This window comes from Dasypus novemcinctus, chromosome 5 (assembly GCF_030445035.2).
Source record: "Dasypus novemcinctus isolate mDasNov1 chromosome 5, mDasNov1.1.hap2, whole genome shotgun sequence".
Taxonomy (NCBI): domain Eukaryota; kingdom Metazoa; phylum Chordata; class Mammalia; order Cingulata; family Dasypodidae; genus Dasypus; species Dasypus novemcinctus.
The window spans coordinates 65645161-65664748 of NC_080677.1; the positions used below are offsets into that span (position 1 = coordinate 65645161).

At 37.6% G+C, this 19588-nt stretch overlaps 1 protein-coding gene across 16 annotated transcripts in view; it reads right to left on the reverse strand.

The window, feature by feature from the left end:
• The window catches only part of RUNDC3B (RUN domain containing 3B), a 256564-nt gene that overhangs the window by 105181 nt on the left and 131795 nt on the right, over positions 1-19588 (reverse strand). The gene's annotated exons all lie outside the window — the stretch shown is intronic.

Genomic DNA, 19588 nt, shown 5'->3' on the forward strand with positions numbered 1-19588 from the left:
CCAATTGCAGGAGGAAAGCATTCAGTCTTTCACCATGAATTCCAGTGTTACCTATGGGTTTCTCACACATGCCCTATATCAAGTTGAGAAAGTTTCCTTCAATTCCTATCTTTTGTAGTATTTTTATCCCCAAAGGATGTTGCATTTTGTCAAATGTCTTTTCCTTGTCAATCAAGATGGTCATGTATTTTTTCTTCTTTGATTTTTTAATGTGGTATATTATGCTGATTGATTTCCTGGTGTTGTCACCCCTGCATGGCTGGTATAAAACCCACATGATCATAATGAATAATTCTTTTAATGTATTGTTGGATTCTATTAGTATTTTGTTGAGGAACTTAAGCACCTGTATTCATTAGGGAAATGGGTGGGTCTCAATTTTCTTTTTTTCTAATATTTTTATTTGGCTTTGGTATTTAGGATGGTACTGGCTTCATAGAATGAGTTTGGTAGTATTCCTTCATGTTCAATTTTTTGGAAGAGTGTGAGTAAGATTGGCATTAAAAGTTCTTTGATGCTCGATAGAACTCACTTGTGAAACAAATCTGGTCCTGGGCTTTTCATTTTGGGGAGTTGTTTGATGACTACTTCAATCTCTTTACTTGTGATTGGTTTGTTGAGGTCTTCTATTTCTTCCAGGGTCAGTGTAGGTTGTTCATATATTTCTAGGAATTTTTCCATTTCTTCTACCGTGTCTAGTTTGTTGGTGTACAGTTGGTCATAATGTCATCTATTAATCTATTTTATTTTTGTGGGGTCAGTAGTAATGTCCCCATTTTCATTTTTTATCTTATTTATTTGCATCTTCTTTTTTTCTTTGTCAGTCCAGCTAAGGTATTGTCTATTTTGTTAATCTTCTCAAAGAACAAACTTTTGTTTCGTTAATTCTATTATTTTTTGTTATCAATTGCATGTATTTCTGCCTGGTCTTTATTATTTTATTCCTTTGCCTTGCATTGGAATAGTTTGCTGTTCTTTTTCTAGTTCCTCCCGCTATGTAGTTAGGTAATTGATTTTCACTCTTTCTTCTTTTTTAATGTAAACATAAGGGCTATAAATATCCTTAATCTCTTTAGTTGTTCAAACAAATCTTTTTTTTTTTTTAAGATTTATTTATTTACTTATTTCTCTCCCCTTCCCCACCCCTCACCCCGGTTGTCTGTTCTCTTTGTCTATTTGCTGTCTTCCTCTTTGTCCGCTTCTGTTGTTGTCAGCGGCATGGGGATCTGTGTTTCTTTTTGTTGCATCATCTTGTGTCAGTTCTCTGTGTGGGCGGCATCATTCTTAGGCAAGCTGCACTTTCTTTCGCACTGGGCGGCTCTCCTTACGGGGTGCACTCCTTGCACGTGGGGCTCCCCTATGTGGGGGATACCCCTGCATGGCATGGCACTCCTTGAGCACATCAGCACTGCGCATGAGCCAGCTCCACACGGGTCAAGGAGGCCCAGGGTTTGAACCGCAGACCTCCCATGTGGTAGACAGACGCCCTACCCCCTGGGCCAAGTCCGCTGCCCCAAACAAATCTTAATCTTAAAATTAATCTTAAGATGACACTGAGTGAGCACAAAGAATTATTTGAAAGTATACATAGAAAAATAGCAGATCTTATGGTAATTAACGGCACAATAAATGAAATTAAAATATATTTGAGGCATATAAAAGCAGATATGAGGAGGCAGAAGAAAAAATCAGTGAGTGTAAAGATATGACCTCCAAAAGCTAACAAACGAAAGAAGAGATGAATAAAAGAATGGAAAAAATTGAACAGCATCTCAGCAAACTAAATGATGGCAAGAGACGTGCAAACATTCATGTCATGGCTGTCTTAGAAGAAGAGAAGGAAAAGGGGGCAGAAGGAATATTTGAAGAAATAATGGTAAAAATATCCCAACCTTATTGAAGGACGTAGGTATCCGTGTCCAAGAAGCACAACGTACCCGCTTCTGAATTCATCCAAATAGACTTACCCTGATACATATACTAATCGGTGTTAAATATCAGGGACAGAGAGAATTCTGAAAGCCACAAGAGAAAAGCAATCCATTTCATAAAAGGGATACCCAAAAAGATTAAATGCTGATTTCTTATCAAGAACCATGGAGGCAAGAAGGTAGTGGTATGATATATTTAAGATACTGCAAGAGAAAAACTGCCAGCCAGAAATCTTATATCTGGCAAAGTTGTCTTGCAGAAATAGGAGACAAGTTTAGAATATTCACAGATAAACAGAAATTGAGAGAGTTGGTAACTAAGAAACAACACACTCTTAAATAATCAGTGGGTCAAAGAAGAAATTATGAGAGAAATCAATATCTTGAGATAATGAAAAATAAGAAAAAAACAGAAATGTGAGTAATGTGGGCAGCTGTTCACCTCCACAGTTGACAGTACCAACATCCTTGGTTCCTACTACAGAACTACCAAGGAAGAAAGGGAATTGGATTAATTCAGAACCTATGGGATGTAGCAAAGGTAGCACTCAGGGGGATATTTATAGCCTTTATGTTTACATTTAAAAAGAAGAAAGAGTGAAAATCAATGACCTAACTACACAGCGGGAGGACCTAGAAAAAGAACAGCAACTATTGCAATGCAAGGCAAAGGAATAAAATAATAAAGACCAGGCAGAAATATGTGCAATAGATAACAAAAAACAATAGAGAGAATTAACAAAACAAAGTTGTTTCTTTGAGAAGATTAACAAAATAGACAATCCCTTAATCTCTTTAGCCATCTCAATGAATTTATGAAGATTTGTTTGTGAACAACTATGATTAGTTGTATCAACTCCTTCATGTCATCTGGAGGCTTATTTCTTGCTTTGACTGGGCGCAATCTTCCTATTTATTGATATGGATTGTAATTTTTCTTGGTATCTTGGCATCTGGCTTACTAGATGTATTTATTCTGGGTGCATTTTATCTCTTTAGGGCTTTCTTTCCTTTCTTCCTTGCTAGTTTTGTAGTAGGAACCAAGTATGTTGGTACTGTAAGCTGTGGAAGCTGAAGCTGTCCACATTACCTGAGGAATTGATGAAGCTTCTCCCACCCTTCTCCCCTGCCAGGGGTAGGGACTGAGCTGTAGCCCTGTACAGAAATCCAATCCACGCAGGCAATACTGTCTGTAGTTGCCTAGAGAGACTGATGAAGCTTCACAACCCTTCCTCCCCTGCCTGGGGCAAGGACGGCACTTCAAGTGTGCGTAGCAAACTAAGCCATCCAAGTCAAAACTGGCTGCAGTTGCCCAGTAGACTAACATAGCACTGGCCCTCTGCCTCTCCTGCCAGGAGTGGGGATGGAATCTCCCGAGTGCCCAAAAACCTAATCCATGTGGGTTTTAAGTGCCTGCAGTTTCCCTGAGAGGATGCAGGCACAGGCACCCAACATTCCAGTCCATGCAGGCTAAAAGTGCCTGCATTGCCTGGAGAGGCTGAGGAAACACCAGCCTCTTCCTCTTCTATTGGGAGTTGGGAGTAGAGATATAGCACCTAGCAGTCCCAGTTTGTGCAGGCCCAAAGCATCTGCAGTTGCCCAGAGAATCTGAGGAAACACTAGCCCTCTCCTATCTTATGGGGGGTAGGCAAGGATGGAGCCACAGGTGCTCAACAAACCAGTCCAAGTGGCCAAAAGTGCCTGAAGTTGCCCAGAGAGGCAGAGGAAATACTTCCCCTCCTATCCTACTGAGATGTGGGGATGGAGCTCCATGTGTCCAACTATTCAGTCTGTGCTGGCTGAAAGATTTGAAGATGCCCAGAAAGGCTGGTTCAGGTCCCCCCAGCTTTCTCCTTGCTGGAGGTGGGGCTGGAACCTAGGCTAGGGCTGCAATATGATATGGGTGGTAAGAAGCTGGTCCCTATCATCACTGTGATTTTTAGTCAGCCCCACTTCCCTAGGGGAGGAGTTAAAATGGCAGCTGCTGGCCTCTTTTCAACATGAACAGGTTCAAACTTTAGCTATTCTTAGGATTACTCTTTAGCCAGCCAAATTTACTAATCAGTAGCTAAAGTCGGTGCCCAACCATCTCTTCCTCCCTTATTTTTGGGAAATGGCAATGTGAGAACTTTCCAGTTAAGGGCTAGGGTGTGTAATGCTATTATGAACTTTCTTATACACTACCTGTTGCATATTTCCTGCATTTCTGTTGAGTGGAATTTCTACATTAAGACATATGCCTACCTTCAACTCTAGAAGATAATACCAAACTGTTTTCCAAGGGAATTAAAACAATTTAAACTCCCTTTGCCAAAAGGCATAGGCACAGTATTTATTTATTCCCCCCGCCCCGCCCTGTCTGCTCTCTGTGTCTCTTCCTTGTGTGTTCTGTGTCTGTTTGCATTCTTGCCAGGTGGCACCAGGAATCTGTCTCTTTTTGTTGTGTCATCTTGCTGCATTTGTTCTCCATGTGTGCAGTACCACTCCTGGGCAGGCTGCACTTTTTTTGTGCGGGGCAGCTCTCCTTGTGGGGCACACACCTTGCATGTGGGGCATCCCTACACAGGGGCATGCAGCAGCATTGCGCATGGGCCAGCTCACCACACAGGCCAGGAGGCCCTGGGTACTGAACCCTGAACTTCCTATATGGTAGGCAGACACTCTATCAGTTGAGCCACATCCACTTCCCTCATTGTGATTTTCATCAATGTTTTTTAGATTATTTATGAGATGAAGCATACTTTCTAATTTTATTGGCTATTTGTGTGTCTTCTTTTGAGAATTGTCTGTCCAAATCTTTTCCCATTTTTGTATTGGGTTGTCTGCACTTTTCTTACTGTTTTAAAGGAGTTCTTTATATAGACTGGATATTAACCCTTTGTTAAATGTATGGCAGATATCTTCTATCAGTCTATAGATTGCCTTTTTTACTCTCATGGTGTCTTTTGAGTAATAGAAGTTTTAAATCATAATGTAGTCCTTGTGGTCTTTTCTGTTTAACTTTTGTGAATGTTACATGAGATTGTAAATATTAGATGTATCTTCTATTTTCATGTAGATCTATCATGTTTATTGTGTGATTTACATCATCTATGTTCCTCAGATTTTGCCCATGTGACTTGTCATTGGCAAGGTGAATGACAATCTCCAACAACTAATAAGTTAATTTCTCAAAAGCTCCCCTGTAGTTTTGGTTTTATGAGTTGTTAATGCTATGTTACTTGGTAAACACATTTAGAATTATCATGTGCCTTTATTAGTGTCATATAGTGCTTTTTCATCCTAAGGTAACTGCTTCTACAGAATTAACTTCAACCTTTTTGGTTTTATTTACTAGGTATAGATTTGGTCTTATTTCAACCTTGCTGAATCACTTGTTTTTATTCCCTTGATGGTTCATATCAAAAATCTAAAACTAACTACAGGTGAATCACTTGGCTTTGGATCTGTTTTGTATAGACAGAATATAGTTCTTTTTTAAAATTATCTATTTTTTTCTTTTAATTAGTAATTTTTTAAAATTTCTCTCCCCTTCCTGCCACCCCCCCCAAGTTGTCTGTTCTCTGTGTCCATTTGCTGCGTGTTCTTCTTTGTCTGCTTCTATTGTTGTCAGCAGCATGGGAATCTGTGTTTCTTTCTGTTGCATCATCTTGCTGTGTCAGCTCTCTGTGTGCGTGGCGCCATTCTTGGGAAGGCTGCACTTTCTGTCGTGCTGGGTGGCTCTCCTTACGGGGTGCACTCCTTGTGCATGGGGCTCCCCATGCGGGCACGGCACTTCTTGCGCACATCAGCGCTGCGTGTGGGCCAGCTCCACAGGGGTCAAGGAAGCCCAGGGTTTGAACCGCGGACCTCCCTTGTGTTAGAAGGATGCCCTAACCACTGGGCCAAGTCCGTTTCCCCTTAATAAGTATTTTAACATAGTCATACTTATGACGTATGTTTGTTCTTAGTTTTGCTATGTTCTTAATAATAGTATCCTATGGTCAGTTTTTTCTTGTGGTAGCAATTTTTGTCTGTTATGACTTACATTTTTACCTGGAGAGTATCAATTATCCTAACTGTATATAATGTCCATAAGTATCTGTTTTTCCAGTCACATGTGAGTGGAACAACTAAGGAAATGAATTCTTAATTTAATTTTAATAAGTTAAACTTAAAAATTGATGTTATATTGTTGAAAGAAATTAAAGAAGACTTAAATAAATGGAAAGATAACCTAAGTTCATGGATTGTAAAACTTAATATTAATGGGGTAATACTACTCGAATTGATTTATAGATTCAGTGTGATCCTTATTAAAATTCCAGCAGCCAAAATTCCAGAAATGAACAATCTGATGCCAAAATTCATATCAAATTGCAAGGGACTCTAAGTAGTCAAAACAATCTTGGAAAAAGAATAACAAAGTTGGGAGACTCTCACTTCCCAATTTCAAAACTTACTACAAAACTACAATAATCAAAAGTGTGGCAATGACATAAGGACAGATCTATAGATCAGTGGAGTAGAACTGATAGCGCAGAAAGAAATACACATCTAAGGTCAGTGGATTTTCAACAATGGTGCAAAGTATATTTGATGAGGAAAAAAAAGTCTTTTCAACAAATGGTGCTAAGACAAGTGGACATTTACATGCAAAAGAATGAATAATGTGGTATAGAGCTCTCCTGCCTCTAAATGTTATTAATACTTGGCATTGTTAGACTTAATTTTTGTCAATTTAAGGACCGTAAAATAATTATCTAAAGCTTCATTATTTTAAAATAATTTGAATAGTATTAACTTAAAAATAAAATACAAAATAAAATTGTAATAATAATAAAGAAGCTTTCATTTGTATTTCCTGATGGCTATTGAGGTTGAGCACCTTTTTATATTTATTGGCTATTTGCATTGCCTATAAATATGTTTTTTGTTTCAATTAGATTATCTTTTTCTTATCAAACTGTAGAAGCTTTTCCTATGTTCTGGATAGTATTTTGTTAGCTATATGCATTGTAAATATTTTCACCTGATTCATGACTTGATATTTTAACTTTCTTGATGGTATCTTTGATAAAGAGAACAATTATTACATAGTCAAATGTATCAATATTTCATCTTTAGAATGTGTTTTTGCTAATGAAATCTTTCCTTAACCAGTTGTAAAGATAGTCTTGTATATAGTCTAACAGTGTTGCCTTTAACATTTCAATCTTTTATGTATGTTAGGTAGGGTACAAAATCTTCTTTTAATAACATTCATTACAGATAACCAATGTCTTACAGTCTTCTATTAGATACTCCTTCCTTTCCGCAATGATCCACAATGTCATCTTTTGTAAGTTAAGTTTCCATAAATGTAGAGATCTGTTTCTGGACTCACTCTCTTTCACTAATCAATATGTTTATCCTGGTTTCAATACAACACTTTCCGTATAATAGCTATATACTATCTTTATATCTCATAGGCAGGTCTTCCCCATCTTATTCTTTTTGGAGAAGTACTCTATGGGTCTTTTTTGTTGTTGTAATTGTTTGCTTTTGACTTCACTTCTCATTTCCTATTAATTGCAGTTGATCTCTGCGTATCATTCTTTTTTTTTTTAAAGGACTGGGGACTGAGGATTGAACCCTGGACCTCATATGTGGGAAGCATGCACTCAACCACTGAGGCACACTGGCTTCCGTGAGTTTGTTTTTTCATTTGTTTTGCTTGTTGTTTTGCTTTTTGTTTTTTCAGGAGGCACTGGGAACCAAACCCGGGACCTCCCATGTGGGAGGTGGGCACTCAACCCCTTGAGCCACATCTGCTTCCTGCATATTATTCTTTTATTCAGGCTCTTGCTGTTTTTTACTCATTTTAATTTGCTTGTAGATTCTTTTGGATTTTCTACACAAACATCATCAGTCCTTGGGGCAACATGGGCTTCAGCCTCCAAAGATTACAGTACCAACGACATCATTGGCTCCTACTATACACAGCAAGGAAGAAAGTACAAGAAAGCCCTAAACTAAAGATATAAATTGCACCCAGAATAAATACATCTAGTAAACCAGATGCCAAGGCACCAACAAAACATTACAGACAAAGGAAGAAGATAAACCTCCAAATGACATATAGGAGTTGAGAAAGCTAATCATAGTTGCATAAATAAATCTCCTTAATAAATTGAATGAGATGGATAAAGATTTTAAGGCTATTATATGGAAAATGGATTTGGCTCAATGGATAGACATCCACCTACCACATGGGAGGTCCAGGGTTCAAACCCAGGGCCTCCTGACCCGTGTGGTGAGCTGGCCCATGTGCAGTACTGATGCACGCAAGGAGTGCCATGCCACGCAGGGGAGTCCCCCACATAGGGGAGCCCCATGCACAAGGAGCATGCCCTGTAAGGAGAGCCACCCAACACGAAAAAAGTGCAGCCTATCCAGGAGTGGCACCACACACACGGAGAGCTGACGCAGCAAGATGATGCAACAAAAAGACACAGACCCCCGGTGCCACTGACAAGAATACAAGCAGACACAGAAGAACACACAGCAAATGGACAGAGAGAGCAAACAACTGGGGGTGAGGGGCAGGGAAGGGGAGAGAAAAGAAAATAAATCTTTTTTTAAAAAGGCTATTAAGAAGCACTGGTGAGCATGAAGAAGAATTTGAAAGCATACATAGAAAAATAGACCTTATAGGAATGAAAGGCACAATAAATGAAATTAAAAATACACTGGAGATATAAACAGCAGATCTGAAGAGGCAGAATAAAGGATCAATGAGCTTGAAGACATGGCCTCCAAAAGCAAACATACAAAAGAAGAGATGGAGAAAAGAATGGAAAAATAGAACAAGGTCTCAGGGAACTAAATGATGGCAAGAGACATGCAAACATATGTGTCATGGATGTCCTAGAAGAAGAAGAAGAAGAAGAGAAGGGAAAAGGGGCAGAAGGAATATTTAAAGAAATAATGGTAGTAAATTTCCCAACCCTATGGAAGGACTTAGATATCTATTTCCAAGAAGCACAATGTACTCAAAAATCCAAACAGGTCAAATCCAAAACACATATTAATCAGAATGTCAAATGCCAAAGACAAAGAGAGAATTCTGAGAGCAACAAGAGGAAAGTGATGAATAACATATAATGTAAACCCAATAAGATTAAGTGCTGATTTCTCATCAGAAACCATGGAAGCAGATGGCAGTGGTATGATATATTAATATTTAAAATACTGCAAGAGAAAAACTGCCAGCAAAGAATCTTATATCTGGCAAGATTGTTTTTCAAAAATGAGGGTGAGTTTAGAATATTCACAGACAAAAAAAAAAATAGACTTTTGTAACTTTTCAGGAAATACTAAAGGGAGTGCTACAGCCTAAAAAGAAAAGACAGAAGAGACAGGCTTGGAAGAGTGTCCAGAAATGAAGATTATATCAGAAAAGGAAACTAAACGTGTAAAAAGAGTGGTGAAAATAAAATAAAACAGATAAAACCCTAAGGTCAAAACAGATGAAATAAGAACTGCCTTTACAGTAATAACTGAATATTAATGGCTTAAACTTCCCAATCAAGAGACACTGACTAGCAGAATGAATAAGTAAACATGAGCCATCTATACACCATCGACCAGAGACTCACCTTAGACCCAAGGATACCAATAGATTGAAAGTAAAAGCCTAGAAAAAGATATTCCAAGAATGAAGTAACCAGAAAAAACAGAAAAAAGCTGGAGTAGCTATACTTATATCAGATGAAATAGATTTTAAAAGCAAAACCGTATTATAGACAAGGAAGGACATTACATATTAATAAAAGGGGCAACTCACTAGGAATGAATAACAATCATAAATGAATATGAACTTAACCAAGATACATGAGGCAAACACTGGCAAAACTTAAGGGAGGAATAGATATCGCTACAATAATAGTTGGAGACTTCAATACACCACTCTCAGCATTGAACAAAACATCTGGGCAAAGGATCAATAAAGAAAAGAGCTTGAATAATATGATAAATGGATTAAACCTAACAGACATATACAGAACAATGTACCACAAAATAGCAGGATATACATTCTTCTCAAGTGCTCATGGATCTTTCTCCAGGATATACCAAATGTTGGGTCACAAACTCAATCTCAATAAATTCAGCAAAACTGAAATTATACAAAGCATTTCTCTGATCATGATGGGATAAAGTCGGAAATCCACAAGAGACAGAAAAAGGGAAAATTCACAAATAAATGGAGATTAAACAACACACAAATAAACAATGTCAGAGAAGAAGTTGCAAGAGAAATCAATAAATACCTCGAGATGAATGAAAATGAGAACACAACATATCAGAACCTAAGGGATTCAGCAAAGGCAGTGCTGAGAGGGAAGTTTATAGCCCTCAATGCTTACATTAAAAAAGAAGAACTAAAATCAATAACCTATCTACACTACTAGAGGAACTAGAAAAAGAACAGCAAACTATTCTCAAAGGAAGTATAAGAAATGAAGTAACAAAGATCAGAGTAGAAATAAATGAAATTGAAAACAAAAAACAAAACAATACAGAGAATAAAGAAAAACAAAAGTTGGTTCTTTAAGAAGATTAACTAGACTGCAAAGAAAAAAAGAGAGATGCAAATAAAATAAAAAATGAAAACAGGGACATTACTACTGACCCCACAGAAATAAAAGAGATAAGAGCATACTATGAACAACTACATGCCAATAAACTAGACATGATAGAAATGGAAAAATTACTAGGAATGCACAGCTGAGAATGACCCTAGGAAGAAACAGAAGACCTGAACAAACCAACCACAGGTAAAGAGATTGAAATAGTCATCAAACGACTCCCCAAAATGAAAAGCGAAGGACCACACAGTTTCACAGGTGAGTTCTATCAAGTATTCAAGGAAGATTTCATCCCAATCTAACTCAATCTCTACAAAAAAAAAACAACAAAACTGAACAAGAAGGAATGCTACCAAACTCATTCCATTAAGCCAGTATCAATTTAATATCAAAGCCAGGTAAAGATTTACGAAAAAATGAAATTACAGACCCATTTCCCCAATGAATAAGGATGCAAAAATCCTCAACAAAATAACTGCTAATCAAATCCAACAACACATTAAAAGAATTATTTATTATGATCAAGTGGGTTTTATACCAGGCATGGAAATGTGGCTCAACACTCAAAAATCAATCAGTGTAATATACCATACTAATAAATCAAAGAAGAAAAATCACATGATCTACTGATTGATACAGAAAAGGCATTTGACAAAATACAGCATCCTCTCTTGATAAAAATTCTACAAAAGATAGGAATTGAAGAAAACTTTCTCAACATGATAAAGGCCATATATGAAAACCCCACAGTTAACACTGCACTCAATGGTAAAAGACGAAAAGCTTTCCTGTTGAGATCTAGAACAAAACTAGGATGCCCACTGTCACCACTGTTGTTCAACATAGGGCTAGAGGTTCTTGCTAGAGCAATCAGGCAAGAAAAAGAAAAGGCACCTAAATTGGAAGGGAAGAAGTAAAACTTTTGCTATTTGCAGATAATATGATCCTATACCTAGAAAGTTCCAAACTATCTACACCAAAGCTGCTTTGGCTAATAAATGATTTCAACAGTGTCAGGATACAAGATCAAGATGCAAAAATCAGTGGTGTTTCTATACAGTAGTAATGTGTAATCTGAGGAGGAAGTCAAGAAAAAAATTTCATTTGAGATAGGGAAAAAAAGAATCAAATATTTAGGGATAAATTTAACCAAGGATGTAAAGCAACAGTATTCAGAAAACTATAATGCATTCACAAAACAAATTTTGAAAAGACCTAAATAATTGGAAAAACATCCCATGTTTATGGAGTGGAAAACTAAATATCATTAGGATGCCAATTCCACCCAAATATACAGATTCAATGCAATCCCAATAAAAATTTCTCCATCATTTTTTGAACAAAAGGAAAACACAGTTATCAAATTTATTTGGAAGGGTAAGGGGTCCTGAATAACCAGAAACATATTTTTAAAGTGGGCCATTATTAATTTTTTTCTATTAATTTTTAAAACATATTTTTATTTTTAAAGATACAAAGATCACACAAAATGTTACATTAAAAAATACAGGAGATTCCCATATGCCCCACTCCCCACACCCTCCCCCCCCACTTTTCCCACATCAACAATTTCTTTCATTAGTGTGGTATATTCATTGCAATTGATAAATACATGTTGTTTTGTTTTGTTTTTTAAAAAGATTTATTTATTTATTTCTCTCCCTCCCCCCCAAGTTATCTGCTCTCTGTGTCCATTTGCTGTGTGTTCTTCTGTGACTGCTTCTATCCTTATCAGCGGCACTGGGAATCTGTTTCTTTTTGTTGCATCATCTTGTGTCAGCTCTCCGTGTGTGCGGCGCCATTCCTGGGCAGGCTGCACTTTCTTTAGCACTGGGCAGCTCTCCTTACGGGGTGTACTCCTTGCACGTGGGGCTCCCCTATGCGGGGGACACCCCTGCATGGCAGGGCACTCCTTGCACACATCAGCACTGCGCATGGGCCAGCTCCACACGGGTCAAGGAGGCCCAGGGTTTGAACCGCGGACCTCCCATGTGGTAGGTGCATGCCCTATCCACTGGGCCAAGTCCACTTCCCTGATGAATACATTTAGGAACACTGCTACATAGCATGGATTATAGTTTACAATGTAGGTTACACTCTCTCCCAGTCCATTCAGTAGGTTATGAAAGGATATATAATGTCCTGCATCTGTCCTCACAATATCATTCAGGACACAGAAACATCTTAAAAAGGAAAGCCAAGTTGGAGGACTTTCAATCCTGGAATTTACATCATATTACCTAGCTACAGTGGTAAAAACAACATGGTACTGGTGTAAAGATAGACATATAGACCAACAGCCAAACTGATGGTTCAGAAACAGACTCTCACTTCTACGTTCAAGGAATTTTTGACAAGCCTGTCAAACCCACCCAGCTCAGTGAGAACTGTCTTTTCAAAAAACAGTGCTGGGAGAAGTGGATACCCATAGCCAAAAGAAAGAAAAAGGACCCCTATCTCACACCTTATACAAAAATTAACCCAAAATGGACCAAAGACGTAAATATAAAAGCTAAACTCATAAAGATCCTAGAAGAAAATGTAGGAAAACATCTTCAAGATCTGGTGGTAGGTGGTACATTCTTAAACCTTACACTGAAAGCATGAGCAAAGAAAGAAAACAATGATAAATGGGACCTCTTCAGACTTAAACACTTTTGTGATTCAGAGGACTTTGTCAAGAAGGTGGAAAGGCAGCAAACTCAATGGGAAAAATGTTTGGAAACCCATATCCGATAAGGGTTTGAATTCTATTCTATATAAAGATATCATACAACTCAACAATAGATGAGCAAGCAATCCAATTAAAAAATGGGCAAAAGATTTAAATAGACATTTTTCCAAGGGAAATACAAATGGCCATAAAGCACATGAAAAAAATGTTCACTATTACTAGCAGAAATAGTGCATTTGCAGAAATGCAAATCAAAATGACAATGAAATATTAACTCACACTGCATAGAACGGCCATTATCAAAAAAACAGAAAACACCCTAGAGAGAATGTGGAGAAATAGGAACATTCCTTCACTGTTGGTGGGATTGTAAAAATGGTGCAGCCTTTGTGGAAGACAGTTTGGTGGTTCCTCAGGAAGCTAAATATAGAACTGCCATTTTATCGAGCAATTTCTGTACTAGGAATATATCCAGAAGACCTGAAAACTTAACACAAACAGACATCTGCACACTGATGTTCATAGTGGTGTTATTCATGGAAACAACCTAAGTATACAACAACTGATGAATGGATAAACAAAAGTGGTATATACATACAATGTAATATTATGCTGCAGTAAGAAGCAGTGAAATTGGAACACACATGATAACATGGATAAATCTTGAACACATTATGCTAAGTGAAATAAGTCAGAAACACAAGGGCAAATACTGTGTGGTTTCACTAATATGAACTAAATATGAAGACAACCCATCGAGTTAAAACCTAGAGTATAGGTAATTAAGAGGTAAGAGGAGGGCTGTGAAAGAGTACTGATGTCTAATGTATATAGAAGTTTAAATTAACTTGACTGTAAATGTGTGGAAATGGACAGAGTTGATGGTAACAAACTGTAGTGAGTAGCAGCTGGTTTATAAATAGGATTATGACTTAAAAGGGTAGTCTAGAGATATAAATGTCAATTTAAAGAAAGATAGAGAATAATCTAGGAACTGAATAACCCAGTGAACCGAGAGGTGAATGAGAATTGTGGTTAATAGTACAAACGCAAGAATGTCATTCTGTGAACTAGAACAGATGTATGTCACTATTGCAAGGTGCTGGAAATGTGGAGAAGTATGGGAAAATACAATTAATATAACCTTTGGACTGTAGTTAACAGCAACACTGTAATATTCTTGCATCAATGCCAAAGATGTGCAGGGGTAGTAAGAGGGGGCTATGGAAAAAATATGTCAAATGGACGCTATGGACCATAGTAGTTAACAGTCTGATGTTATTATCTCATAATCTGTAAAAATGTTCCACAATGGTAAAAATGTGTTGGTAAAGGATGTTGTATGGGCATTCTACACATGTGTACAATTGGTTCGTAAGTTCACAACTTCTGTAATAAAAAAAAATTTTTTAATTGAATTATATTTTACCCTTTTTGGACCTATTTACAATATTGAATTTATATATATTCTCTAAATGGAACTTTATAAGAATTTTTAAAAAAGATTAAAGAAATTATCCTATTATTCCCTGGGAATAATGTCCTAAACATCTAAAAATCAAAGCCGGTTAAGAATTCAAGAGGCAACTAAAGAGTACTCTAAAATCAATGACTTTCATTTACTTTAATGAAACTTGTAAATTCCAAAATTTTCATTAAAAAGAAAATACATCTCAGGTGTTTATTATTTGAGTGCATATTATATGAGTAACTGACTGTAGCAGTTATTGGATTATGTTTGTAAACTGGTCTGTTGGAGGTATCATTTTTAATTGATTAAATTATGATAAGGGCTTTGATTGGGATAAAAGATATGGCAAAGGACAGAGTTGGGAGTTTTGAACTGGAGCCCGGGAAGTGAACACACAGGAGAAGAACACAGGAATAGAGATGGCTCTTTAGACACAGAAGAAGCCCTGGGGAGAGAGACAGAGCCATTTGCCTGATAGTCTACAGCTAGCCTTGTGGAGAGAACACAGCAGCTGAGCCTGGAGAGGAAAAGAACCCCAGGAAAAGAGGAACCCAAGAAGCCTGAACTCTTGGAAGATGTTGCCCCAACATGTGGCATCTTGCCCCAACATGTGGCAAAAGACTTTGGTGAGGGAAGTAACTTATGCTACTTGGCCTGGTAACTGTAAGCTCCTACCCCAAATAAATATCCTTTATGAAAGCCAACAGATTTCTGATATTTTGCATCAGCACCTCTTTGGCTGACCTATACACTGACCAAATCTCTGAAAGTTACATTCTTTAAAAAAACAAAAAAACAAAAAAAACCTTAAGTCTTACAATGAAAAATAACTATATCCTATCTCATTTCTACCCTCCTCCAACCCCATTTCTGTGGGAAAATAAATTTTAATCCTTTTGGTTACTTTTCTTGTAATTATCTCCTTATTTTCCTAAATATATACTGATTTTCTTTTTTGGACATTATCTGTTTACTTCCAAAAAGTTATTATTAATTAAATCAATAACAATACTTTTATTATTATGATAAAATAAATGTTTCTTATACAGAGCCATGTATTTGTAATATGATTACATTCCCAGAGTTGTTAGAAGTTGAAAAAAGCAGGTTTCTATTTTTTCTAGAGCTTCTAATTATTTTTCTTTTATTAGTATCTTCCTTATTTATTTCTCCATAAATTTTTTTCAAAAGCTCCATCTTGTAAGGCCTTTTGTACTGGAGGACCTCCCTCTTTTTTTTTTTTATTTATTGACTTTGTAATAATATTACATTAAAAATATATATGTGAAGTCCCATTCAACCCCACCCCCCCACCCCACCTCTCCCCCCCCCCCAGCAACACTCATTCCCATCATCATGACACATCCATTGGATTTGGTAAGTACATCTTTGGGCACCTCTGCACCTCATAGTCAATGGTCCACATCATGGCCCATAGTCTCCTCCATTCCATCCAGTGGGCCCTGTGAGGATTTACAATGTCCGGTGATTGCCTCTGAAGCACCATCCAGGGCAACTCCATATCCCAAAGACGCCTCCACCTCTCATCTCTTCCTGCCTTTCCCCATACCCATCAGCCACCATGTCCACTTTTCCCAATCCAATGCCACCTCTTCTATGTGGACATTGGATTGGTTGTGTCCATTGCACCTCTATGTCAAGAGGAGGCTCAGATTCCACATGGATGCTGGATGCAGTCCTCCCACTTTCAGTTGTAATCACTCTAGGCTCCATGGCGTGGTGGTTGTCCTTCTTCAACTCCATCTTAGCTGAGTGTGGTAAGTCCAATAAATCAGATTGTAGGTGCTGGAGTCTGTTGAGGCTCAGGACCTGGCTATCACATTGTTAGTCCAGAGATTCAAATCCCCTAAATATATCTTAAACCCCAACATTAACTGCACCTCCAGCACATTAGCGTGAAAGTCTTATGAAGGAAGATCCCATCTGAGTCCAGATTCATCACACATAAACACCATTTCCAAAGAGGGGCCATCTGACCTGGTAGTTAACCCCATCGGCCATGACCATAACTCCCATGGGTCTCTTTAGCCCTCAAATGAATCAATATCTGGGGGTTGCATCTGCTTTATCTGTCTCTCTGAGTCTGCTCAGTTGTGCATGAGGGCAATCCTTCTGCCAGCCTCCAGACTCTTTTTTAGAAACTCGTAGCCATATAAACTCATTTCTCCTTTCCATTTCCCCCATACTTTAAGGACCTCCCTCTTAAGAGCGCTCTATCCCTTCCATTCTGTGGCCTCTCTGTAAGGCTTGCTGCCACCTTAGGACTTCATCCCTACATGCTCCCTTCCCTACCCCCAACTAGTGACTTCTCTCCTTGGGCTGACCCATTCCTGTGCAAGTAAACCTATCGTAGGTGGGAACTCTTGAAATAAATCACTTCATTTAAGGGCCTCTGATTACATTGCAAGACTCAGGATGGGTCTTAATCCTCTTACTGGAGTCCTTTATAAATGGAGGACTAAAAAGCTACAGACACAGGAAAAAAGTGGCGGAGATGGAGAGAGACCTCCAGTAGTTGATGATTCCAGGAAAAGCCACAGGCTTGGAGGAAAGGGACGAGAGAGGCAGACAGGAGTTTTGCCCTGCCATATGCCTGATCACCTACAACTGCGACTTGGTGAGACAGCATCCCTTGATGATGCCTTGATTTGGACACTTTCATGTCCTCAGAACTGTAAGCTTTTAATCTAATAAACTTCTATTATAAAATCCAACACATTTCTGCTCTATTGCTCCCAGCAGCTTTATAGGAAACTAAAACAGAAATGGTCATGGAAGGTCTGTATGTTTTGCTAAGACAGTTATTTTTTTCTGTTATGTGGGAACCTTTTATGTTTTTTAACATAACATTTTTCGTGATCTATGTATCTTCAAAAAACATAATAAAAAATTGGGGGGTAAAATGTGACACAGACACAAAGTGAACAACAACAAAAAAAAAGAAAATGAAAAGTTGCTAAAAGTAACTCTTATTCTAAAAGATACAGAAATCCAAAATTTTAAAGCACAAACATTAAAAAATTTTTTATTACAGCAATGAAAAAATTATCAGATATAAAAGGAAAAATAGTTTTCTTTTATTAAAAATATTTAAAGTACTTTATAACTTATAATTATTAAATTGAGGTAAGAATTCTTATTTCCCAACTTCATTATAGCTCTACCTTTAATAATTAAATATTTATTTTTAATAGATATATATAAAGAAAAAAACTGGACCATAACTATCTCCATCCTGATAATACTTGTTGAAATTTTAAAGCATCTTTTTCAGAAATACATTTTTAACCTACAAATAAGTATTAGAAAATCTAGAACTCATTCATTCATTTAATTCTCAAAACATTTACTGAGTACCCAGTATGTGTTAGGTACTGTTCTATGCACTGGATAAAAGAGGAAAACCAAGACAAAAATCCATTTCTTACTAGACTTTACAGTCTAGTGGAAGGAGACAAACAAAATATATATCCCATGTTAGACAGCAATGAATTCAATGGAGAAAATGAAGGAAGAGGCAAAGGGTAGATGTGGATGCTATTTTACGTAGTAAATTCAATGAATTCTACTTTGGTAAGGAGGTATTAAGCAGAGTAAAGATAAGAGAACTAGTAATGTAACTATCTGAGATGTTCCTGGTAGAAGGAATAGAAAATACGAAGGCTTAATGCAGAGGAGTGTGCCTTGAATGCTGATGGAATAGCAAGAATGCCAGTGTTGCTAGAACACAGTAAGTTAAGGGGCAAGTAGCAAGGTACCCAGAAAGGTACTGGTGTCCAGATCAACTAAGGAATTTGTCTTTGAGTTGGATGGGTAGCTACTGAAGAGTTCTGAACAGAGGAATGACATAATCTACTGACTTAAATTTTTAAAAGATCACTTTGGTTGCTCCATGGAGAATAAACTATAGGAACAAAAAATAGAGGCATGGAGACTGTTTAAAAAACCCAAGCTTAAATTAAGGTGGTGAAAGTGGAGGTGTTAATGGGATTTTATGATGGATCCTATGTGGATTAAGAGAGAAAGGGAGAATTCAATGGCCACTCCAAAGTTTTGAGGATAAGTAACTACTATTCCCATTAAAGAAGACTAAGGTGGAAAGGTTTTGGGGGGGAAGAAATTAGTGAAATTATGTATATGTTACATTTCATGTGCTTATTTCACATCCAAGTGGTGATATCAAGTTGACAGCTGAACATAAAGCATATAAGTCTAGAGTTTAGGATGGTGTTTGTGAAACCTTGCAAGAGACTGCTTGGCCCCATGTACTTGTCCAAACTTCAGCGCAGACTTTCCTAATGCTAGACCATGTCCCTAGGCAGATCTCTAACCTCATCCTGAGCTCTTACCTAAGATGATGCTATACTACTAAACCAAATAATACACTACTCTCAGAAAGACTGCACAACTACCGACCCTCTTTTATAAGCCTATGCCAGATCCCCTCTGACCTTCCTCAGGTCCTACTCAGTAATTTTCCAGTTTCCCTTTTCCCTTTCCTATCAGACTGCCCCCAGACTCCCTTATTAATTTTCCAGTTGCCTATTTTCTTTCCCTCTTATGATCTTTTTTAAAAAATCCAGCTACCTCTATGCTAACTGGAGTTAAGATCAGCTGCTTTTCTTCTCCCTTGAGGCAGCAGTTTGAATAAGATTTGTCCTTCCACTTTAAGGATACTATCTGGTGCTTTTCTTTGACATGTTCCAAATAGAAGAATACATTTGGGCAAGAGCAGAATATAGATAGTATTGAAAGTCATGAAACTAGATGAGACCACCTAGGAAGTGAGTATAGATACCGAAGATGCCTCAGGACTGATCCCTGAATGCTCCAACATTTAGAAGTTGGAGAGATGAGAAGAAACCAGAGAAGGAGAATAAGA